Source organism: Cricetulus griseus (genome assembly GCF_003668045.3).
Source record: "Cricetulus griseus strain 17A/GY chromosome 1 unlocalized genomic scaffold, alternate assembly CriGri-PICRH-1.0 chr1_0, whole genome shotgun sequence".
Classification (NCBI taxonomy): domain Eukaryota; kingdom Metazoa; phylum Chordata; class Mammalia; order Rodentia; family Cricetidae; genus Cricetulus; species Cricetulus griseus.
In genome coordinates, this window is record NW_023276806.1 from 126,300,769 (window position 1) to 126,323,294 (window position 22,526).

At 40.6% G+C, this 22,526-nt stretch overlaps 1 protein-coding gene across 6 annotated transcripts in view; it reads right to left on the minus strand.

Annotated features, from left to right (window-relative positions):
- Tbl1xr1 (TBL1X receptor 1) overlaps positions 1-22,526 on the minus strand; it is a 127,951-nt gene that overhangs the window by 57,138 nt on the left and 48,287 nt on the right. For 3 of the 6 annotated variants that reach the window (XM_035451089.1, XM_027392097.2, XM_035451090.1), the window contains exon 2: positions 3,501-3,567. The exons of 1 other annotated variant lie outside the window; for it this stretch is intronic. The gene's annotated coding sequence lies outside the window, so the exon portion shown is untranslated. Of the gene's footprint in view, positions 1-3,500; positions 3,568-3,650; positions 3,670-3,967; positions 3,988-22,526 lie in introns of those variants that run through there. 2 more of the 6 variants (XM_035451091.1, XM_035451092.1) reach the window with 2 other exon arrangements.

Genomic DNA, 22,526 nt, shown 5'->3' on the forward strand with positions numbered 1-22,526 from the left:
TTAAAGATTGTCAACATCTTACATCTATTAGATAACTAACATCTGGAACAAGGTATGGAAATTTTCAAAAGAGTAAAATTAAAATACCAAAGGCCTACTCTAAATTCCAAAAAAGAACTTAAAATCTAAAACCAGGATCTCAGATAAGTCTACCAAGGAAAAAATAAAAGAGAAGCAATCCAAATGTTCACAAAGCAAAGCAATAAGCCGAGAAAGGTAATACACTATGTGCATAAAATGGTGTGCTAGTCAGCCTCTGAAAAGCAGGAAATAGCCCAGGCATGGTGATAAATGCTTTTAATCCCAGCATGCAAGAGGCCGAGGCAGGCAGGCAGGATCTTAGTGAGTTCAATGCTAGCCTCATCTGCATGGCAAGCATCAAGCCTGCCAGGGCTAAATGATACCAAAACCAAAACCAAAAAAAAAAAAAAAAGAGGGAGGGAGGGAGAGGAAACAGTGCCATCAGCTACAATATGATGGACTTTAAGACACCATATATGGAAACTAAAAGAGACAATCAGAACAAGTATTGTTAGAATGTTGCTTCCAGGAGGACTCTAAGGTACTCAAATCCAGAGAAAAAGGAAATGAAAGAGCTGCAGATGAACTGCTACAAATAATCAGCAACTGCTGGCACATTAACAATGGTGCAGAAAGAACCTGTTATGTGGTTTCAAGTATAAATATATACTTATATTCCTTCTCCCACCCAAAGAAATCAAAGCCGGTTTAAGGCAGAAGAATGGTTTTATGATTATATAGTAGTCTTTAACTTCTAATATTGAAATATTTAGAATAAAATGTTATGTTAATGAGCATAATAATCAATCAGGGGGCAGGAACAGCAGGCAACAATTGGTCAGAAGGAAGATCTGTAACAAAGGCCATGGGTAGGAAAGGGAGCTACGATTTTTTCTAATACATGTTTGAAACTTTTTTAAAAAAAAAATGTCAAAATAATCATATAACCTGTTGGCCAATGAGTCCTGATAACTTGATGAGAATTCCAGAAAGAATATAAAACAACTTGCCCAGGAAAATACTGTAGGTCCTGGTCATGTGAAGCCCATTTTAAGAGGCTAGACAATTCAAACACAAAACCCGTAATACAGTCTACATGGTGGCCGACTCCAAAGGAAGGAGGGTCTTAAGACAGAGACAGGGGGCTGGAGAGATGGCTCTTCTAGAGGTTATGAGTTCAATTCCCAGCAACCACATGGTGGTTCACAACCATCTGTAATGAGATCTGGTGCCCTCTTCTGGTGCGCAGGCATACATGGAGGCAGAATGGTGTATACATAATAAATAAAATCTTAAAAAAAAAAAAGAGAGAGAGAGCGAGAGAGAGAGAGACAGCACCCTACTGCCACAAGTGAAGACTCCAACACCCAGAATGAGAGATGCAAGTAAAACAAGCAGTCTCCTCCAAGCAAAAGCTCATGCCTTAGGCAGGGAGCAGAAAGGACAGGAGGACAGAAAGGACCAGGTTCTTTCTCTAGTAAGAATCTAGAAGGATGATGAGGTGTCCCAGAAGGTAAGGGCACTTGCCACACTTCAGAAACCACAGAGAAAGAAAACTGGTTCCTGAGTCACTTGTGGAAGAAAATGTTCAGAAGTTGCCAGTAAATGATAGAAGGGTGGTAAATGGCTCCTGGGGGGAGTGTGGGGGTGGGGGGTTCCTTTCTCTTCAGAAGTGTAGTTACTGATAAGCTGTCACTGCTTCAGCAAAAAACCCTACAACCACTCATCAAGATTTACCATGATTAAGCCCATGGTTGTTAACATGGTAGCCCATGCCTTCAATCCCAGGACTCAGGAGGCAGAGGCACAGGCAGAGGCAGGCTGATCTCTATGAGTTCTAGGCCAGCCAAGAAAAAGAAGAAAAGCCTGCCCCCTCCAAAAGAGGGAGTGTTAGGAAGAAGGGAAATTCCAGAGGGAATGGAAGGGGGTTAAGGGGGGGGGGGATGGAAAATATGTCAAAATGCATTATACACACAAACTAAATTGTCAAATAATACTTTTTTATAATTAAAAAAAAAATTCTAAGCTAAGACACATGAGACAAGGGAACCTTGCTTTTAACCAGCGTGCAAGCATCTTGGGGAACCCCTGCTGTCACTACTTTTAGTCGCCCTACTCGGTTACTCTGGTTCTTTATAACTTCTAATTCCTTTTACTTCAGGCTGATACATCTACTAATTCTCATCCAACTCTATAACCCTTAGTTTCTACAGTTCCATAACTTAATGTTGAAACTGAAATTTGATAAACCAAAAAAAAAAAGAAGAAAAAATCATGATAATGCTTGGTAATGTGCTAGGAAAATGTTTTCATGTAGAAGATTCACACAGAAGATAGTTGTTCAGTTGAGTTCAGGGAGTGTCCAGTTCAAAGTCCTAGGTTCAGTGTCAAAGACCAGAAAAAAAACATTCACTCTATCTACTATTTACTTATCCCCCAAACACAAAACAATATTAAAGTAGGAGAATAATCATTCTGAGCTCTAGTTTGTAAGTCTATAATTTGAATAAGTCTTAAGAATTTAATATAACTGTTCTACCAAGTTTTCACAAGTCATCAAACACTGCCAAAAGTCAGAGAGCCCTGGTACATTCAGAAGTGTAGTCATTATTACAGACAGCTGAGGTTTATAATCCAAAGTGAAAGACGTTTCTAAAGAGGTAAAAATGGGAGAGCGTCCAGACCCCGTCCCAAATGATGTGACAGGCTTTGATGACCCCCCCACACCACAACAGGCCTCACCCTCCCTGAGGAGGAGATGGGGGGTTGGTGGGGAGCATGGGAGGAGAGGAGGAAGAGGGAACTGGAAATGGTATGTAAAATAAGATTGTTTTTATTTTAAATTTTTTTTAAAAAGAGGTAAAAACATCTCTCCCTAGAGTTATCAACTAAATAAAAATGTAAAATCTTATATATTTAACTGAATGTTAACTAGCAACATCAGAATAAGCAAAATGCCCTAAAATTAACCAAAATGAGAGACAAAAATATAGGAACAATTACTAACAATATCATATTTTTAACAAGGTGTGGCCTTTGTTGGAAAAGATGCATCACTGGAAGTGGACTATGAGGTTTCAAAAGACCACACCATTCCCAGTTAGCCCTCTCTGCCTTATGATTGCTGTTTCAATATATAAGCTCTTGGCCACTGCTCCAGCCCCATGCCTGCCTGCCTGCCTACCTGCCAGCCACCATGCTCCCTGCCTTGATGGTTATGGACTCTAACCCTGTGGAACTGTAAGTCCCCATACATGTTTTCCTCTTGGTAATATTTCTTGGTCAAGGTATCTCATCACAGCAATAACCATAAAATTACAGAAAAATGAGAATCTTCAAAGTAGGGTTCCTTTTGCTAAAAATTCTAAGTCATCTCAGATTGTTGAGAAATTTCTATTTCTCAAAAGTCTCTTTAAAGCAAGAGCAAGTACAGCTATGAATCACTGACACAGGACAAAAGGAAAAGGGAGGCATCTTACCATTGGCAGTGCATTGATGGGAGGATGTACAACTGGATATCTGACCACCAAACTCAAGTTGCTGAGGCTAAGAAAAAGGAAAACAGTTTCAGTGTCCCCAAATTCAATTTAAGATTTTCCATACCAAACCTTGCATGTTCAAATACTCACTTTGGCATCCACCACAGAGACTCTCCCCAGGATAGCAATGTCATGAACAGCAGCAAAAACTGAGTACCTACATTCCTGAGAGGCTAATGCAGTTAGCATCGGAGGAAGGTCACGCATGACCCCCTCCCTATTCAGCTCAATCTTGGAGAGCATAAATGCACTAGGGTTCAGTGGACTGTTCATCAGACACGACCATAAGCCATGGTCATGCATTCTATATATTTTGATTTGTGAGAAACATATCTAATTGGATTTGAAATTATTTTAATCACAACATGGCAGGTATTAATCTCAGACTTTAGAAAAAAGGGCTTTACCTCTACTTTTCTCAATGAGTGAATCACAGCACATCAAATCCATGGAAATTCTGCAAGATGAAAGCTATGTTTCATATGACACATCTAAGAGGTGACACTCAGGATCTAAGAGCTAACATTGATCATCGGTGCAAAGTAGATTAACAGGTATGCTTGGAATGTGCCTCACAGCAGAAATTCAAGTTTAAGCACATCAATAATAGAGCTCACTAATCAATACCTGAATAACCATAAAATCCTCAAGTCCCCATAGGTTTGTTCCTCTGGTTTTACTTTTCACTGAGCACCCAGATATCCTAGTGCATGACCACACTTCCTAGAGACCCAGGAATTCAAGTTAACATTAGATACCATACACTGAGTTACAGAAGGGTTTGCCAACACACATCTCTCCACTGGCCTCCAGTTCTTTAAGCTATGTCATGGAAATACAGCTAGAAGATGTTTTATATGAGACACTGGGTTTAGATATGAGGAGCTAGGATACACTGGGAAACATTCTTATACACAAACGACTGAGTCAAAACAAAACCTAGATGCCACCAAACTCTGCTTACCTTAGGGTTACTCACAATTAATACCGTTAACTTTATTATATAGTAAAGTGTGAACTTTTAAAAAGGATTTTTTAAAAATTATTTATGCATGCATGTGTACGTCTGTGTGCCTGTTATGTATGTGTTAGTGCCTTCAGGGACCAGAAGAGGGCACTGGATTCCCTGGAGTTGAAGTTACATGAAGTCTTCCTTGAGCTGCCAATGTGGGTGGTGGGAAAAGAAAACCTCTTCTATCTCCCTCATCCAGTTTTTATTAATTCTGAGCTATCTATTATCAGAATGTCGATCTTATCAGGAAAAAAAGGTTTTGCGTTGCCATACATGCTTTCTATTTATTTATATACAATTAGTATATTGCTAAATTATGTGTATTTCAAAATACACAGAAGAGATAAGACAAATGGCATACAAATTTTCTAACTGTTGCTTTAACATTGTGACCTTTTTATATGTTTTCTTAATCAATGACTTTTTTGTCATCAATAAGAAATATTTTAAACCAGGCATTGGTGGTGCATGCCTGGAATCCCAGCACTTAGGAGGCAGAAGCGAGGGGATCTCTCTGTAAGTTTGAGCCAGCCTGGTCTACAGAATGAGTTCCAGAACAGCCAGAGTTATGTATTATTGATATCCTGTCTCAATAACAAATTTTAAAAGAAAACTTAAGGCACAGCTTTCTCTTAGACTGAGAGTCAGTATCGAAAGGAATGTGTATCAGGTCTTCCTTGAAAATCTTTAATCTCAGATATCTACACTGACTAGATCATACATAGCAGGTGGGTATTCATTTAGTTTCTAAGTACAGCTCTATCAGCTTGCCCTGTTTTTGTTTCAATATGCAGTTTCTTTGTTAAGAACCTTCTTGTAAAAGTCAGTTAAAAAGTAGATACTATAATCCAAAAATCCATCTAAGCAAACAAATGATGCCATGGTGATCACTGAAATCCATGGAGATTCTGGAAAATGAAATGACAAAAAGGGAGAGTATCATATTCTCCACGCCACCACCCCATAACACTGTGGTCTATTATTATAAATGACTCTTCCATCAGAGCCAGCTGCAGTGCAGACCAGAGCCCTTTTTCAAGTTATCAGAAGCAAGTGTTGTTACCTAACATGTCAATAAGCTAATGAGGATTTCCACCTATGGACACCTTGATCTTGTGCACCTAGCCACACATATGAAATACCACACATTACTTGGGGAAAATACTGAATCAGCTCATTCAAGCTAGTTTCCTTCTCTCTAGGGCTCTTTTACTTTCTTGGAGTCAGTGAGAATTTTCCTCAACACGCCCTACTGATGATTAAATACACAAGTTCTACTAATTATTTCTCCTCAATATCCTTTAGTTTTATTTAACTTTTCCTTATACTACAGCTCTTTAAGGTAAATACCACTTTAAGTAAATATCTGGTTCTACAATATCAAGCACAAGCTATCTTTACTAAACAGCAGGATGTGAGAGACAGCTGTGTGCAGACAATTGAACCTAAACACAGGAATATTAGAAACACTTGGAGGGCCACACTACTCTCCAGTTCAGGTGTTTTCTGAGACAAGTCAACAGATTTACCTGTGGCCACCCAGCTGCTATGCAGCACATTTAAGAAGCAAATCACGGGAAAGTAAAATCAATCGTGTAAGACACAGATACAAACTTGCAGGGAAATTATGACCATTACAGGTATACTTTAATCACAGGAAAATGAAATTAAACCAAGACAAGTAATTCAAGTTGTAATGATGCTGCACCCTGTACATCTGCCTTTTAATTTCCTTTTGTTTTCTGGAAAAGAAAAATGGTCTTACTCTGAAGCCCAGATGGCTTCTAATGTGTAATCCGCCAGATCTATGACTATAACCTTCATTACAACTGTGGTTTCAACGCCAACTTCTCCTCTCCCTTGACCTTCAGACCTCTGCAAAGGTTCTGTCCTCAAACCTAGCCCAATCTTTCCTTTCCTCTGGGGTTTAACTCCTATCATACTGGGGGAAGGGGCTCTCTCTCAGCAAATCTCTCTTTCTACAGCTGTAAAGCATGAGTTCCCAGCCGTTTCTGCAAACCAGGGCCCATTTGCTCATCTTGCTGTTCTTCTATAAACCTAAGAATAGTACCTGGAAAATATGTAGTTCTTGAGATCAAAGGTTACAATAGCACAGACCACTGATGAGTACTCTTGATTAGAGAACTGAAGCACAGATCAGCCACAAGGAGTGAAGAGGAAATGGCTGCCTGCTATTCTGATGAAGACAGACTTTTCACACCACTTCCAGGAGGTGGCAGGGATAGACTGACATTCCACTAACAGAAAACTCAAGTGCACTCATGAATATCATTACAAAGCTAACATCGTGAACTGCTAAATTTAAGTTCATTCAGTCTCCAAACAAAATAGTTTACCTTTGTAAACATTTTACTAAAGTGAATAAAGCATTAATGTTAGAAAAGGTCTTTTGCACAGACATTGGACTAAGCAAACATCTTCCAAGCAAATGATTCCACCAACACATAATTAAGCTTGTCTTACATGTTTAAAAAAAAAAAAAATCTGTGAAATGACAAACTATATCTTGACTGGTTTGTAACAATAAATTTATTGGACTCATCAACATCTTTGAAAAAGCAGTAGAAAATCTGGCTTCTCCCCCCAGGAAAAGTGCAAACACTGCAAACATTTACTTTACAGGGAGCAACATAATCTAAAGTCCAGTTGCCTATGACAAGTACAAGAAAAGGCATCTGAGTACTTAACAAACAAGAGAGCAATGAATTTTCATTTTGTGTGGAGAATTTGGAAGTAACATTTAAAATTGATGATAAATTAAAATCTTACCAGAGCTGATTGTGTTAATAAGATCTTTATTACATGGATGTAGCCTAGCATATACAGCTGAGGTCCAATATCAAGCCATAAATAAAAAGGAGAATCTTCCCCTTTATTAAATGAACTCCTGGGGGAAATTGTCACAGAATTCCCAGTGAATCCCCTAGTGCATGATTTGCAGCATGATAAATGGACGAACTCCAAATGGGGTGACTTTTAAAGGTAGCTATGTATGTAAATCAGTTTCAATTGGCCTGTCCTCATTTCTTGAGTTTACAAAAAAACTTATCCATTACCTTCCTCGGCAAGGCAATCCCTGACAACCCTACAGCATGGAGAAGAAAGTCTTTGAAACACTGTACACTGTGTCTGAGTTGATAGTCACAGACATGCAAATGCCTGTGCTTGGCAGACACCAGAGGATGAGGTGGGGTAGCTCCCCTTGCAGGAAGATCTTGATGAACCAGCCTAGGCTCAGCTGAAGTCAAGGGGCCTCCATGAGCACTTGTACTTGCTTTTGCTTTCCATTATTTTTCAAGTTGCTTGGGGAAACTGGAGCCAAAGAGTTGTGTATTATGACCTTAAATTTTCTAACACTGAGTGACTTTCAAGACCACATATCCATACAAAGATGCCTAAGCACCCAATTACTACCTTCGGCTGAGTTAGTCTCACTGGTGCATAATGCAGTTGGACTTTTTCATTAAACATAAAAATAAACTACTGATCAAAGATAAGGCAAAGAGTTATCAAATATTTCAAAATTCAACTGCTCAAATTCAAATTTAGGAACAGCAGAGAGTCAATATGGACTATGCCTTCAAAACAAACCAATAAACAAACAAACAATAGTTTAGGGAATAAACAGCCAGAAAGGGGAAGCTACAGAGACTGTACAAGTATCTAAAAGCTGACAGGAGAAATGACACCTCTGCTGCCTAAAAAACTTCGGGTACACTGCCATGGGAAGCAGAAGAGCTGACAACTTCCCTTAATCCTACTACATCATACTCTTCCAAAATGTTGGGTAGCTGAGCTATAGTATCAAGACTTTAAACAGCTGAAGAGAGCACAACAGCACAACACAGGTGAGCAACTTACTTTGAGGAGAAAAGACAAGAGCACATCCATGAATGCTCTATGACTGATAATTATTATGAAAATGCCTCCCCAGACTTAAACCTACACCTCCTGGGTCCTCACTTGTGGTGATATCTTACTTGTACAAATAAAGCCTGTCTGGGTGGTCAGAGAATGGAGCTTGCCACTAGCTAGCCACAGAGATCTGGAGGTCTGTACAAACAGGAAGCGATGTAGCTGGACAGAAACAGGATATAAGCAGAGAGATAAGGAGGTAAGGTGTGCAGTGTGCGGTAGCTTGTCCCTTCTCTCTGATCTCTATATCTGACTCTGGCTTTTTATCTAGACTAAGAACTCCATTTACACTCACCAGGTAATGCCTCTAGGGCAGCATTCCTCAACCTGTGAGATGCAACTCCTTTGGGAGTTGAGTCTCATAGTAGCAAAATTAGTTATGAACTACAACAAAATAATTTTATGGTTGGGGTCATCACAACATGAGGAACTGTCCAAAGGGTTGCAGCATGAGGAAGGTTGAGAACCACTGCACTAGCTAAGACCGGTACATCACTTGAGCTTCAGAGCCTCTCCAACTGACACTGGAGGAGTGGTGAACCATTGGTTGTAAGGCTGGGAGGAGGGAGGAGGACCTTGTTATTCTAATTATTATCCTGTTGGAAGTGGCACAGAGGGATGGCTTCTTTCAGTATTAGACTGCACAGTAAGTGGTGCTGAATACTAGAGCGAACTACACCAAGACTGAACTGCCAGATACATTCATCTTGTTTCAAGACTAATGATGAGGAACCAGAAAAACTCAGTGTCTTTCCAAAAATCAATTACAAAGGAGTAATAAGGACCTTACACAGAGGCCACAGAAGAGCACAAAACAAGCAAGCTACCATGGAGATTTTTTAACAAGAGGCATAAAGGGAAGCACAACATGAACCATTTTAATCTACATTAAGAAACACAGAAAACCTGAGCTTCTGTGATGAGTATATTCTTTAGCAGAAGTTAAGGGAAGGTTCCCCTTCCCCTACTCATTGGAGCAGAAAGTGCTCCACAGTGAATGGAGTGGCAAGCACAGGGCTCCCCCACCTGTCTGGGAGGCTTGGGGAGATGCACTTAGCATCACAGGGGTGCTTACCTCAGCAGGACATGCAGCAAGGACAAGGTGGGAAGAAGTTAAAGTCAATGGGGCTTTTTAAGGACAGACTTTAAAGGCAGGGAGCAGAAGTTCCTCTGCTTTAACACTAACAGCCTCTGAAGAGCACTAGGGCCCTGGAAAGTGGCTTCACTCTTCCATGCATGGAGGCAATCCAGCCTGGAATCCATGTTAATGCCTTGGGCTAGCGTTAACTCCAACTCGGGTAGAATCAGACCAGAAATGTTAATGTTCACAAAATGGGTTATTTCTGTTTCAAGCACTCTAATTTCTTTCTCTGAAATACCTGTTGAAACCTTTCATTTCCTACATATTATAAAACTGCAATTCCTAAGAGAGATACTAGGCATTGCAACATAAAGACCTACCTACCTACCTAGTACTATATATTATGGAGTATCGTAGATGTTATCAAATGCTAATGAGAAACACAAATCAGAACTGTTTTTTCTTAATTGTTCATAATATGTTCGATTTAAATTTAATTATTAGTGTGTATATGATGTGGGTATGTCAAGGGCATATGCCCACTCATGCTATGGTACATGTTTGGAGGTTAAAATAACAACTTTTAGGAGTTGGTTCTCTCTTCCAGTGTGGGCTCCCAGAACTCAACTCAGGCTGTCAAGAATCCCATTTACTACCAGAGTCATTTACGTGGTTCATAAAGATTCCCAATTTTTTTCCCAAGATGTACTACTGTGAATCAGGAAAAGGTAACTGAAAGAGAATAAATATGTAGTCACATAAACTCTAATACAGTTTAGACAGTAAACTTTTTTAATAGCTACAGGTGCTTGCAGCATCCACAGACTGACATTTATATCTGTCATCATTACTTTTAAAATATTTCAGTGGAAAAATTAAGACAGCCAAAGCTCTTTCGAATGTGGAACAACCCCCTCCATGGCCTTGACCACCTTCTATGGGATTCCCCCAACTGTGTCCCAATATTCATTAGAAGAAGATGAAGAGAAGGAAGGGAGACCTGCTTGAGAAGTGTGAAACTCTGGGATCCCAGGGAGACTGGCTGGACTTCTTTCAATAGTAAATTCTCTGGAATAAGTAAGTACCTCAGCCACTCCTACCACACAACTGGGAGATGGGGGCAGGGCTCAGACAGGAGACCAGATGGATCTTAGTAATAAAAAAAAGAACAGCCAGGCATTGGTGGTGCACGCCTTTAATTCCAGTACTCAGGAGGCAGAGATGGGCAGATCTCTGTGAGTTCAAGGCCAGCCTGGTCTACAGAGCGAGTTCTAGGACAATCTGCAAAGCAATACAGAGAAACCCTGTCTCGAAAAACCAAAAAAGAGATTCTGGAAATGATCCAATCTCAGAACACACACACTCTGCATAAGCCACAGCTAGCACCCACTACAGAGAAGGGCATGGGCAGGACAAGGCTGGCAGAGTAGCCCCAGATTTGAGTTCCAGGGTTACTGTCCTTAGACCCATACCTACAGCCACTTTGAACTTGTGAACCTAGCCTTTAACGGCTGAGCCATCTCTCCAGCCCACCACTGTGAACTTGTAACCTCACAGGTTTAATAAGGGAGAAGGAACTTACAGGAGGTATAGAAGTTACCATGGTTTAGCAACCATAAACTTTTGGCTAGAAAAACTATTCATTGTTAAGAACATTTGCTCTTGCAGAGTACCAGAGTTCAATTGCCAGTACCCACACTGGGCATCAGACAATGCTTGTAAATCTAGTTCCACGATGATCTGGTGTACATGCATTACACATGCATGCTTGCTCGCATTCACACCACAAGCTTACACACACCAAGCTTACAAACACCTTGACTCATCTAGTGAAGATACTTGCTGCCAAGTCTGACAACCTCAATTTGATCCTTGGACTCTTAGTGGATGGAAGGACTGAGGACTGTTGTTCCTAGGATGACAAAATGAATACTCTATACTGGAGATTTTATCATTTAAATATCAGACAATTATTACAATATCTCTGTACCAATTTCAAAACCAAGTTCACTGAGGCTCAGAGAAGATCCAAGACCAAGATCACAGTGGGTAGGCAGTGGGAGGTCAGATCATCCACTCTGACCTAAAAATGATTGCACAGATTTGAATGTATCGCTTTAGTGAGGGAAGGAGAGCTGAGACGGTATTGTCCCAGGTAGAACTGAGTCAGAGAGGATCTTGCACACTCTTCAGCAGAAACCATAGAACTGATTCACCTCCTACAAGTAACATACTTTGCCATTCACCTTGCTCAGCCTTCTGGATACTTCTGAGCTTCTATTTTACACAGCATTTCATTTCTGAAATACTGTTGCCTTACCTGTTTAAAAAAACAAAAACCAAAAAACTGACAGATAAAAATCAGGGAATTCATGTCAAAGTTTGGTTTAATTTATACAATCTGAATTCTAAAGACATTTGGGATTTTAGAATACATAATCCTTTCTTTTCAAGTTTACCAGTAAGACTTGAAAAGCACTATTCATATTCAAATATGTGGCTACTTATTCCTTTACATTCCTCTTTGCTATAATCCACCCCATTTGATGTTTCTACCAATATATTTGAAAGATGCCTTGATTTATAACTGTCTTTGTTCTGTTACTATGAAAACTTCCTGCAACTGTCAGCACATTGGAACATGGTAACTCTTATTTGTCTCTAGAGTAATGTATCTCTTACCTCCTTAGGGTGAGAGCTGTGCTTCTGTGCAGAGTTACCCAGCCCAAGAGAGAGAAACATGTCCAACTTCTCCTGTCTGCTCGGCCACCTCCCTTCCAAACATCTCAGGGTGCTTCACTTCTGCAGCCCTGATAAAGTCTAAAAGCCAAATTATTTGTAAGAGGCATTCCTCCAAAATTGTGTAATAGGTACCAATGTTTTTTAAATTTTGAAGCAACAGTCAGCAGTGGGTTTCTTGTTTATGATAATGTTTAACCACTCATTTAGTTACAATAGTTCAGGTGCTATTATTAATGTAATCTCAATTCTGTTCAAAGCAAAAGCAAAGTATACACAAATAGGTCCCCTGCTCTTCCTAGCTGATACAGGTTCAGGCATCTCCTCCATCCCCTGCTGGAGGGGATACAGACACGCTGTCAGCACTTACTACTTAAACTACTGTGCCTCCAGCAGCAGTAGTCAATTTTCAAACAATATAACTACACTAAGAATCAAAAACTTAAAACTGCCTCTCAATTTACTTCGAAGTATCATTACTTGAAGTAAATAAGATTCTTTTCCCCCTTCAGTTATTTCCCAAAGTATCTCACACTTACCAGTGTATAAATTTAATTCACCTCTCACCCCACTTACACCAGCTGTAAATACAGCTTTTCCCTCCCCTATCTCCTACAGCTAAGCAAGCAAGCCCTGATCACCTTGCACTTCTATGTGCTTCTTCATGTGTGTCTCTAGTTGGACATGTTGCATCCCTTGGCTGTTAGGTGACCCACACTGTACCTAACTTTCCACCACTGTAGCTAGTCATTTCATGACTGTCTTATCTACTGAAAGTCACCTGAGACGTACTACTTCGTAACCTTCTGATAACATACACTCCTGTATCCTCCGGTGAAGCGTTAGTAGTTTAAATGCCATCCTCTCCTCAAACATAAAAAGAAAAGGAGTGATGGGGGAGGCCCTTCTGTGTATATGTTTGTCTTATTGGTTAATGTTGGCCAATAGGGAAGCAAGATAGGCGGGGCTAGGAGAGAAGACCGATTCTGGGAAATGTAGTAAAGAGGAGTCGAGATGTGATCCCAGGAAGAGAGGATGCATGCCGCTGGTGTCCTCAGTAAGTTTTTATAAAATATATAGATTAATAGTTATTGTTAATAATTAAAACTGAGCTAGCAAATAAGAAATCCTAGTCATTGGCCAGCAGCATTGTAGCTAATATACAATGTATATTATACATTATGTATATACATATATACATATATATGTAGCTGTGTGTTATTTGGGGGCCCTAACGTGGCAGCAGAACTCGGGATGGTGGAAGGAGTTACCGTTACAAGGGGGGGAAGGGGGAGGGAGGAAGGGGGAGGGAGGAGATTAATGGTGATAATACTGGGGGATGTCTTAACACCCTCACAAGAAAAATGAGATTAAGATAAATTCTACAAATGCAAACAGTATCTGAATTTTACAAAGCTAGAAGTGTATTTCTGTTCTAAGAGTAAAGAATGACAGTTATGCCCATTTAATAAATAACCATCCTTAGCTCTGAAATATTGTATCACCTGAACTTACATTATCATAACAGGCCTCCACATCTTAAATGCACAGTATCGTACAAGTTCATGCTACAAACACACACATAACCATTATTCTTCAAAGGTATTTCCCATATTTTGCTCTTGTGGTTCTATGGCTTAATTCTTCAGGTCAGAGCAGTCAGTGGAGAGTTCAAACAAGTAACACCAACAGCCTCAGGTCACTGGGAGACAAGGTCCTGCTGGGCCCCTGGAGCACTGAAAACTTATTTTTAGAGCCAGGCTTTCTAAACGACTGAGTTTCACTGCTGTTGGTTTTTGTTTTTTGTAGGGTCAGAGGAGGGTTTTTTTAGGGCTGGAGAAGGTACTATTCATAGAGGTCAGAGGACAACTTGCAGCAGTTTTGTCCTTCTACCATGTGGGTTGTAGCGACTAGTGTGAGCCATCTGCCAGTGCACGCAGAGTGCATGCACACCACAGTCTGTGCAGGTCTCCAAGTAGGCCAGAGTGCTCAATTCCCTGGCACTGTAGTAAGTCATTATAAGCTATTTATTCTGAGTGTTAAGAACAGAACCCAGGAGCAGCAAGGATCCTGAACACCTGAGCCATCTCTCCAGCCCCCTCTGTTCCCCATAGTTAAAGGGAATGGCTTGAAAGGCCACTTCAGGAAATCAAGGCAGATGAGAACAGTTAGGTCTTCCTTCACTGTTAACTTCTGGTCCCAAAATCTCAGAAAGACAGACTGAAGAGACAGACATTCTTGATGGACAATGTGATGTACCTCAGGAGCTTACGCCAAAGCTCATCTCCATTTTCAATGTCAACCAGATTCCCTGGTGACAGACTATGACAGGGAGTCCACATGAAGACAATCACATCCCTGGCCCACCTCCAGCTCCTCCTCCTCTGCAGCTCTGGTATCTCAACATTTTATACCTTTGTGTCAATGCCAGGTTGCTTCACCTGTGTGTCTTTCTTGAGATTCATCTAGTCGTCTTCTTTTTTTTTTTAATTTTAGTTTCAATTTGTTTGTGTGCACATACAGTAGTCTATGGGGGAGAGTGTGAGAAAACAACTTTGGGGAATGGTTCTCTCCTTCTACCCTGGGCACTGGTATGGAACTCATAAACTCAGGCTTGCATAGGAAGCCCAAGTACTTACTGAACCATATCACCAGCCCAAGTCCATCATTCTTCACAAACAACTAGGGAATCAAGAGAAAAATCTGTCACTTTCTCCCAGTGAAAAAAGGAAGTTCTGTCTGTGGGGTCACCTCCACCAAGGCTGCAGTATTGCCTGCTTTCAGAGGTTTATAGTAAGATCCAAATATCTGATCAAGTATGCAATAGGACCCAGAAACTGGGATGTGCTTAATACATGCCAGCCACATCTTTATCCTAGATTTTGTGTCTGGAGAAACATTGGTTGTTCCATCCTTTCTAGAACCACTAATGTGATGTGGTAAAGCACCAACCACACACACTAATGTGAATGTACAGGTTACTAAAAACAAAAATGGGACTTTGTCCTTAAACACAGTTATACACATTCTGAAAATCTCAATATAAATAGCAAGATAGGTCACTACAATGGCCCCAAAATTAAGGAGGCTCACCAGACTCACCTTGGAGTTCAAAGCCAGCCTGGCAACACACTGAGACATCCAAAATGAAAAGAAAAAAAAAAACCTTTCTTTTAAATGGTCATGGGTACTGTATTAACCAAACAACCTTAAAACAAAACAAAATAAATCCTTCAGTCTAACATTATTCAACAATATTCTTACTTCCTAGCTTCCAAACACTAATAAGCAAATAAAACTTCTGTGTAGGCACTGGAGAGATAAGGCTTAGAGCATCTGTTGTTCTTGCGGAAGAACCAAGTTTGATTCGAAGCACCCACATGGTAGTTCACAACCATTCAAAACTCCAGTTTGAGGGGATCCAATGCCTTCTTCTAGCCTCTGACACACCAGGAATTCATGTGGTAGACCTACAATCATGCAGGCAAAACAATCATCAAGTAAATCTTTTTTTTTTTCAAAGCTATTTTCAAATTACTACCTGAATCATGATACAAGACTGAATTCCTGACAGATTATTTTTGTGTTAACAACAACAGGTAAACTTAATAGGCTTCTACGGTGCCTTCTTTGTAGTCCCACAGAATTTTTTAATGGTGCTTTTATTTTAGTCTTGATAGTCACCCAGAATATTCTGAATACTACCTATTCCTTCCTCAACACATGACATCAAAATAATTTTAAAACATTAATAGGAACCAACTTGAGGGTTGTCACTTAAGGCTGTGCCTTCCATCAGTAAGCACTCACTTTAGATGCTGGCCCCAGGCAAACTAAATGTACATCCAAGCTGTGAGTATACATCTTCACCAGGAGTAACAAAGGTGTTAACAACTCATCCAGTCCAACTTCAAATTCCTCCAGTAGAGAGACTACTCAAATTTGAAAGAATGCTGAAAGTCCCACCAGGAGAGCTAACAAACTCCACTTTACACACCACTGAGAAAGAAACATAGTGCAAAACTGGCTGTTTCTTTCACAAGACAGAGGAGCAGAGTGAAAGGCAGAAGTTCAATACCAAGGGGCATGCCAACCAGGAGCCAGTAGGCATTCTGACCTATCAACTTGTGGCATGTCTTCGCTATGCAAGACAGCAAGCAAACTGAAACCAGGAGTCTAAGGCCAATGACAATCTATATACTTAACATTATATGAACTGTGGCTTGCCCCCACTCTCTTAATAGCTTATGCATTATTACCAGCCAGATATTCAGGGCATATTTGTAGAAGAGTAATGACTACTCCAACTCAGGCATTAAGAAAGTAGCTGCATCCCAGCCAATAAATACAAAGAGCCCAGCTTCTGAGACTTCAAAATTGCTTCATTTCTTTAGTCTGCATAGAACACTCAACAGTTACTCATTCATTTGGCAAAAGTTCACTGAAATGCTGGAACAGTGGTACATGCTTATAATCCCAACATTTAACAGGCTGAGGCAGGAGGAATTCAGAACAGCCTTGAACATAGCAAGACCCAGCCTCAAAAAACAGGAAAAGAAAAAGAGGAAAGGGAAGGCTCCTCACTGCTTCATTCCATAGGTTCATTACTTTTATAGTCCCAGGTACTGAAATTTTTCCAGATCACCCTGCACCAACAAAATTCTGTACTTTTTCCTGAGCACACAATCTAGTAACTCAAATTGATCTAATGAGGTATTTACTTTTGTTAAAACTATATACCTAGAAAAGATTAAAACATTAAAAATAATTTCATTGTTCAAAAAGAAAAGGCTTTAAAGAGAAGGTTCGAGAACAGTTAGAAAGACAGACTCTAGGGCTTGGAAAAGGAATCTTTCTGCAATTCATCTTCTCAGGCTATCACCTTATACTGTGAAATACCACAGTGGCTTGTTCACTCACCGAGTAGCTAGCTGTTTATTGAGTGAAGACAAAAGGCCACACAAGATTTTAGCTGCTAACAACAGAAGTGAGAAAAACTGGAGGTCTCTTTTAGTGAAAGACAACTGAATGTACACATAGTACATGTAAAGTGTCTCTGGGTGCACTGCCAGCAGGGAGAGCAATTCCAAACGCCAGCTTGAAGAAATAGGAACAACTCAGTAGCATCCAAATAATCAAGTTGGATTTTTACTTGTTTAGTTGGTTGGCTGGCTGGTTTCTCCACAAAGAATTTTAATTTTCTACTCTGTAAACCAGACTGGCCTTGAACTCACTATGTAGGCCAGTGTGACCTTGAGTTCATGGCAATGCTCCTGCCTTGGCCACCCAAGTGCTGGGATTACAGGTTATGAGCTGACAATCAAGGAGAGGGAGGGGGAGGGAGAAGAGAGGGGAGAGGGGGATAGAGAAAGAGACAGAGAGAGAGAGAGAGAGAGAGAGAGAGAGAGAGAGAGAGAGAGACTTCAGCAGTTCCACATGTAAATACTCAACAACAAAACCTGGTGCTCTTAATGACAAATGTTTCCTATAGTCTCAGACATTCCAACACCTGCTCCCTCCCCAGTTGTTGGTGCTGTCTGGAGAAGCTTTGGGGAGGTGCAGTTTTTCCAGAAGCTCATCAACACAGGGCAGGCTTTGGGGTTTAATGCCTTACCCCACTTCCAATTCACTCTGTTTCCAGTATGTGGTTGAGATATGATCCCTCTGCTTTCCTGCTCCTGCACCTTGAGTGCCACTTGCTACCATTCATCTCCACCATGATGGGCTACAACTGCAAAAAGCCTAAATACACTCTCTCTTCCTTTGGTTGCCTTTGGTTGTCATATCTTAGCAGCGCAACAGAAAAGTAATACACCAAATAATTCTATTCCAGAAAATCAACCACCCATGCTCAGCTATGTTCTCTCCTCTCTCTAATCAGTGGCTTGATTCCTATTTAATTGTGGCCCTATTTGTTGTGATGGCTATGTTTGGTCATCTAGAATTAACTAAAACCCAAATGGTTGGGAACACCTATGAGGGATTTTCTTTCTTAATTAAATCATTTGAAATGGGAACAACCACTTCTAATCCAGATCTTTGAGGTGGGAAGACTCACCTTTAATCTGAGAAAAGCCTTCTGCTGGCAGCCTATATAAAGGTACTGGAAGGAGGCTTGCTCTCTCTTTGCCTGCTTGCTCTCACTGACAAGTGCATTCTTTCACTAGCATTAGAGATTACTTCTTTGGGATTTCAGCACACAGTAAAGACTAGTTGAGACGTCCAGCCTTGTGGACTGAACAACCACTGAATTCTTGGACCTTCTACTTGTAAGGATTCAGGCATTGTGCTGGCCTGCCCCTGTCACCTGACAGAATGCACTCAGGTAGTACACTCTGGTCAGCCCAGAGTTCCATGACTACTAGTCTGAAGGCAGGTGCAAAGGACCCCTCCCTACCCACTTATGCTCTCTTTCCCGCTGTTCCCCTGGGGCAGACAGAACTTACTGTCTCCCTCTTCTCTTCTGTCTTCTCTGTCTCTTTACTGCTTTTCTCTTTTCTTCTAATAAAACTTCTCACTTCAGCTCTGTCTGCCTGGCATGTTTGTCCCTCCACATTGGTCAACTTCACCTGACATGGAATCCACCAAGGTTCCCCTCGCACTTTATCATAACACCACTGGTAGACAGCCATTGTTGGACTAGCTGGACCATAGTCTGTAAAGGCATTCTAATAAACTGGATGGACCATACACACATACATACATACATACATACATACATACATACATTCTATAAGTTCTATTCCTCTAGAGCAGTGGTTCTCAAGCTTTTGGGGAGGGTCAAACAACCCTTTCACAGGGGTCACATATCAGATATCCTGCTTAACAGATATTTACATTACAATTCTTAGCAGTAGCAAAACTACAGTTATGAAGTAGCAATAAAAATAATGGTGGGGGTGGTCACCACGACGTGAAAAACTGTATTAAAGAGTCAAAAGATTAGGAAGTTTGAAAACCACTGCTCTAGAAAACTCTGACTAACATATTTTGTAAATAGAGTGGTAGTATGAATGGTTAGCAAAAGGGAGCACAGCAGCCCTGCAGCCTAAGTCCCACAAGGAAGAGCTACTGGTACTCTGTCTTTGTTTCCATAGGACAGATTGTTCAAACTGCTCTCAAGTGGCAAGAGTACTTGCTGTGCTGTGCCACTGGCTTAACCATGGCCAGACAACAACAACATTGTCCACCACTGTTCAGTTCATTTAATACTTATCTCAAAAACTGCTTCCCATTGCTCCAGAATCAATATCATACTTAGGTGGCAAGTCTCCAGATACTCCACACCCACCACAGGGCACACAAATATGTCCAAAGAACACTTTGGCCTCTGGACTGCATCTGCATTTCAGGCTGAGCCATTTTCTTCAAGGTTATTTACTAGTGCTATCATTTATCATTACCTTTTCCTTCCACAGGCTTTGGGAATTGTTATATCAAATATCACAAATAAGAGAACAGGGATGTAGCTTCTCAAACAGAAAGCCCCTTGGGGCATCCTAAGCCAACAGTCTACAAGCTATCTCCCCACAGCATTATATACATGGTCAATATAGAGCAAGAGCCATCTCATCAACCTTTATGAAATACCTGAGGGACAGGTTCCTATTTCACTAACCCTAAGTGCCATGCCTAATAATAAGATCCTGGTACAAAGCATAGAACAGATAGCCTCAATGTGTTGTTACCTGTCGTGGAACAGAATATTTGTTTACTATGCATAGATGTGTTGCCTGCCTAAGGCACCTGACTGCTCTAATAAAAAGCTGAACAGCCAGGTAGCCAGCCAGCTGCCAGCCAGTTGGCCATCGAGACCACACAGACAGACACAAAGAAGCAGGAAAGCAGGATGGACAGCAGGGCTCTATGTAGATCAGGTAAATGAGCCTCAGAGCAGCACATAGATGAAAAGAAATGGTTTAAGTTAAAAGGTGTGTGGAGGTGGGCTATCTAGAAACAAGGTTAAGTTAATCAGTTATAACTAATAGTAAGTATATGTGTCATGATTTGGTGGCTGATGGTCCAAGAAAGCCTGCTACAATTACCAATTTCTAACATGCACCACCTCTAACCTGGCTCCTACGTCCAATGTTGCCTTCTTTGTTTCAATCTTCCTGGTTTGATGACATTTCCCCTTCTCTCTACTATCTGGACCCTATATACCTCCAAGGTCAATTTTCAAAACTCAGGGAACTCAGTTAAGTGCTACAGACTATGTCCTGCTGGTGGTACTCCACCCCTTACACAAATGCTGCAGTCTAACAAGCACTACCCAGAGCTGAACAGCAAGGTCCAAAAGCATGCAAAAGGCCTTCATGTTCCACATTAGAAGAAGCAGTTGCTCTTCTATCCTCTAAGATTATCTCCCTTATTAATCTGACCCTAACTCTCCACATCAAGTTTATCCAAATGAACACATTTCAAATCACAGGCCACATGCCAGCTTCCCTACTCACACTTTTTTCTATACTTTTAAGTGATGCTAGATTTTCTGTTTATTTTAACCAACATCATATAGCAAAGCACCTTTGCATACTGTGTTTTCTCGAGAGGAGAAATTTAGCCATATTTTACGAACATATCTAAGATGTTATATCATCTGACCTACATTAATACAATTATTCATAACAGTTACCTACCCACAAGAGCTAAGATACTCAGTCATGTTCTTAACAAACACTGAATTGTCTTCTGAGAACAAGCTTTCAAGACTTCTGGCCCAGAACTCTTTGAATTCTAACTTGTGGCTTCAGCCATGGGCTCCCATATTTATGTTAATTAAATCCACTAAGATGAACCCAACTCTAAGTAACAACCAGTCATATATTCTTCACAAGGAAGAGTCTTCACAATCACCAAAGTCATAATAGTCAAGAACAGTTAAGAAGCTGATCAACTACAGACTGGAAGCAGGGCTGCTGGTGTGTGGCTCAGTGATCCCCAGCACCAGAGGGGGAGAAAAAAGGGGAGACAGGGACAGGGAGTGGAGGGATAAGAAGGGGGGATATTAGAGAAGGAAAGGAAGGAGGAAGGGGGGGAGGATTTAGTATATTTGCTAACTGCCAGTGCTAAGCGGTAGAAAAATGTTTTATCTCTTATATACCTTCAAATTTTGTATAAACATTTTACAATAAAACCATTCCTTGAAGAAAACTGCTAAAAGTCAATCTCTTCCTTTCCTTCCATAGTCACCCTCCAGAAATCAGCCCCAATTTAAATTCACGAATCCTTCAAGTACTGGCTCCATTCAAAAGTGCACCTAATACCTTTTTAGCCAGAGGGAAAGGGTCTGTCTTATCTGGCAATTGACATAAACTGCAGTGTCCAAAAGATCAAACAGCACCTTCCACCCCTGGCCCTAAATCTGGCTCTCTTTGGCACCTGAAAAACCAAACACTCACAACAGGTGTGTGAGATCTGAGTGGAAAGCAAGGCTGTTGTAGTCAAATATCTTAGCGTGGATTTCTGTTGCTGTGAAGAGACATCCACTATGATTACAGCAATTCAAAAAAAAAAAAAAAAATATATATATATATATATATAATATATATATATATATATTATTTATTTATTTGGGGCTGGCTTATAGTTCAGTTTAGTCCATTCTGGTCATGGTGGGAAGCAGGGTGGCACGTAGACATGGTGCTGGAGAGGTGCTAAGGGTTCTACATCCACATCAGCAGGCAGCAGGAAGAGAGAATGAGCCACTGGTCCTGCCTTGAGCATCTAATACCTGTAAACCCATCCCCAATGACACACTTCCTCCAACAAGGCCACTTCTCCCAATAGTGCCACTCCCTATAAGCCTAATGGAGCCATTTTCACTCAAATAACCACATCAAAGGACCTTTAAATTTGACACAACTGTTGCTTTCATGAGTGGTTTACAGTGTTTGTACTGAAATTGCAAAATCCATGGAAACAAAGAGGCATCAATCACTAGAAACCTAAAATTACAAGCCCCAGAGACATGGAGCTTGAAGGAAAGAGAATGAAGAAAACTATCCCCAATCCTACAATATGTAGAAATGGAGTATAATCCCAGTGTTTTAACTGAAGGGAAGTTAAAATCATGGAGTGTTTAGAAATCTAGCATGCTAATAAGAAAACACACTTTCTGCTAATGAAGATGTACTTAAAGGTTTGTACTGTACTGAGATAAGCATACCAAAACACAACCTGGACACCACAGCCAGAG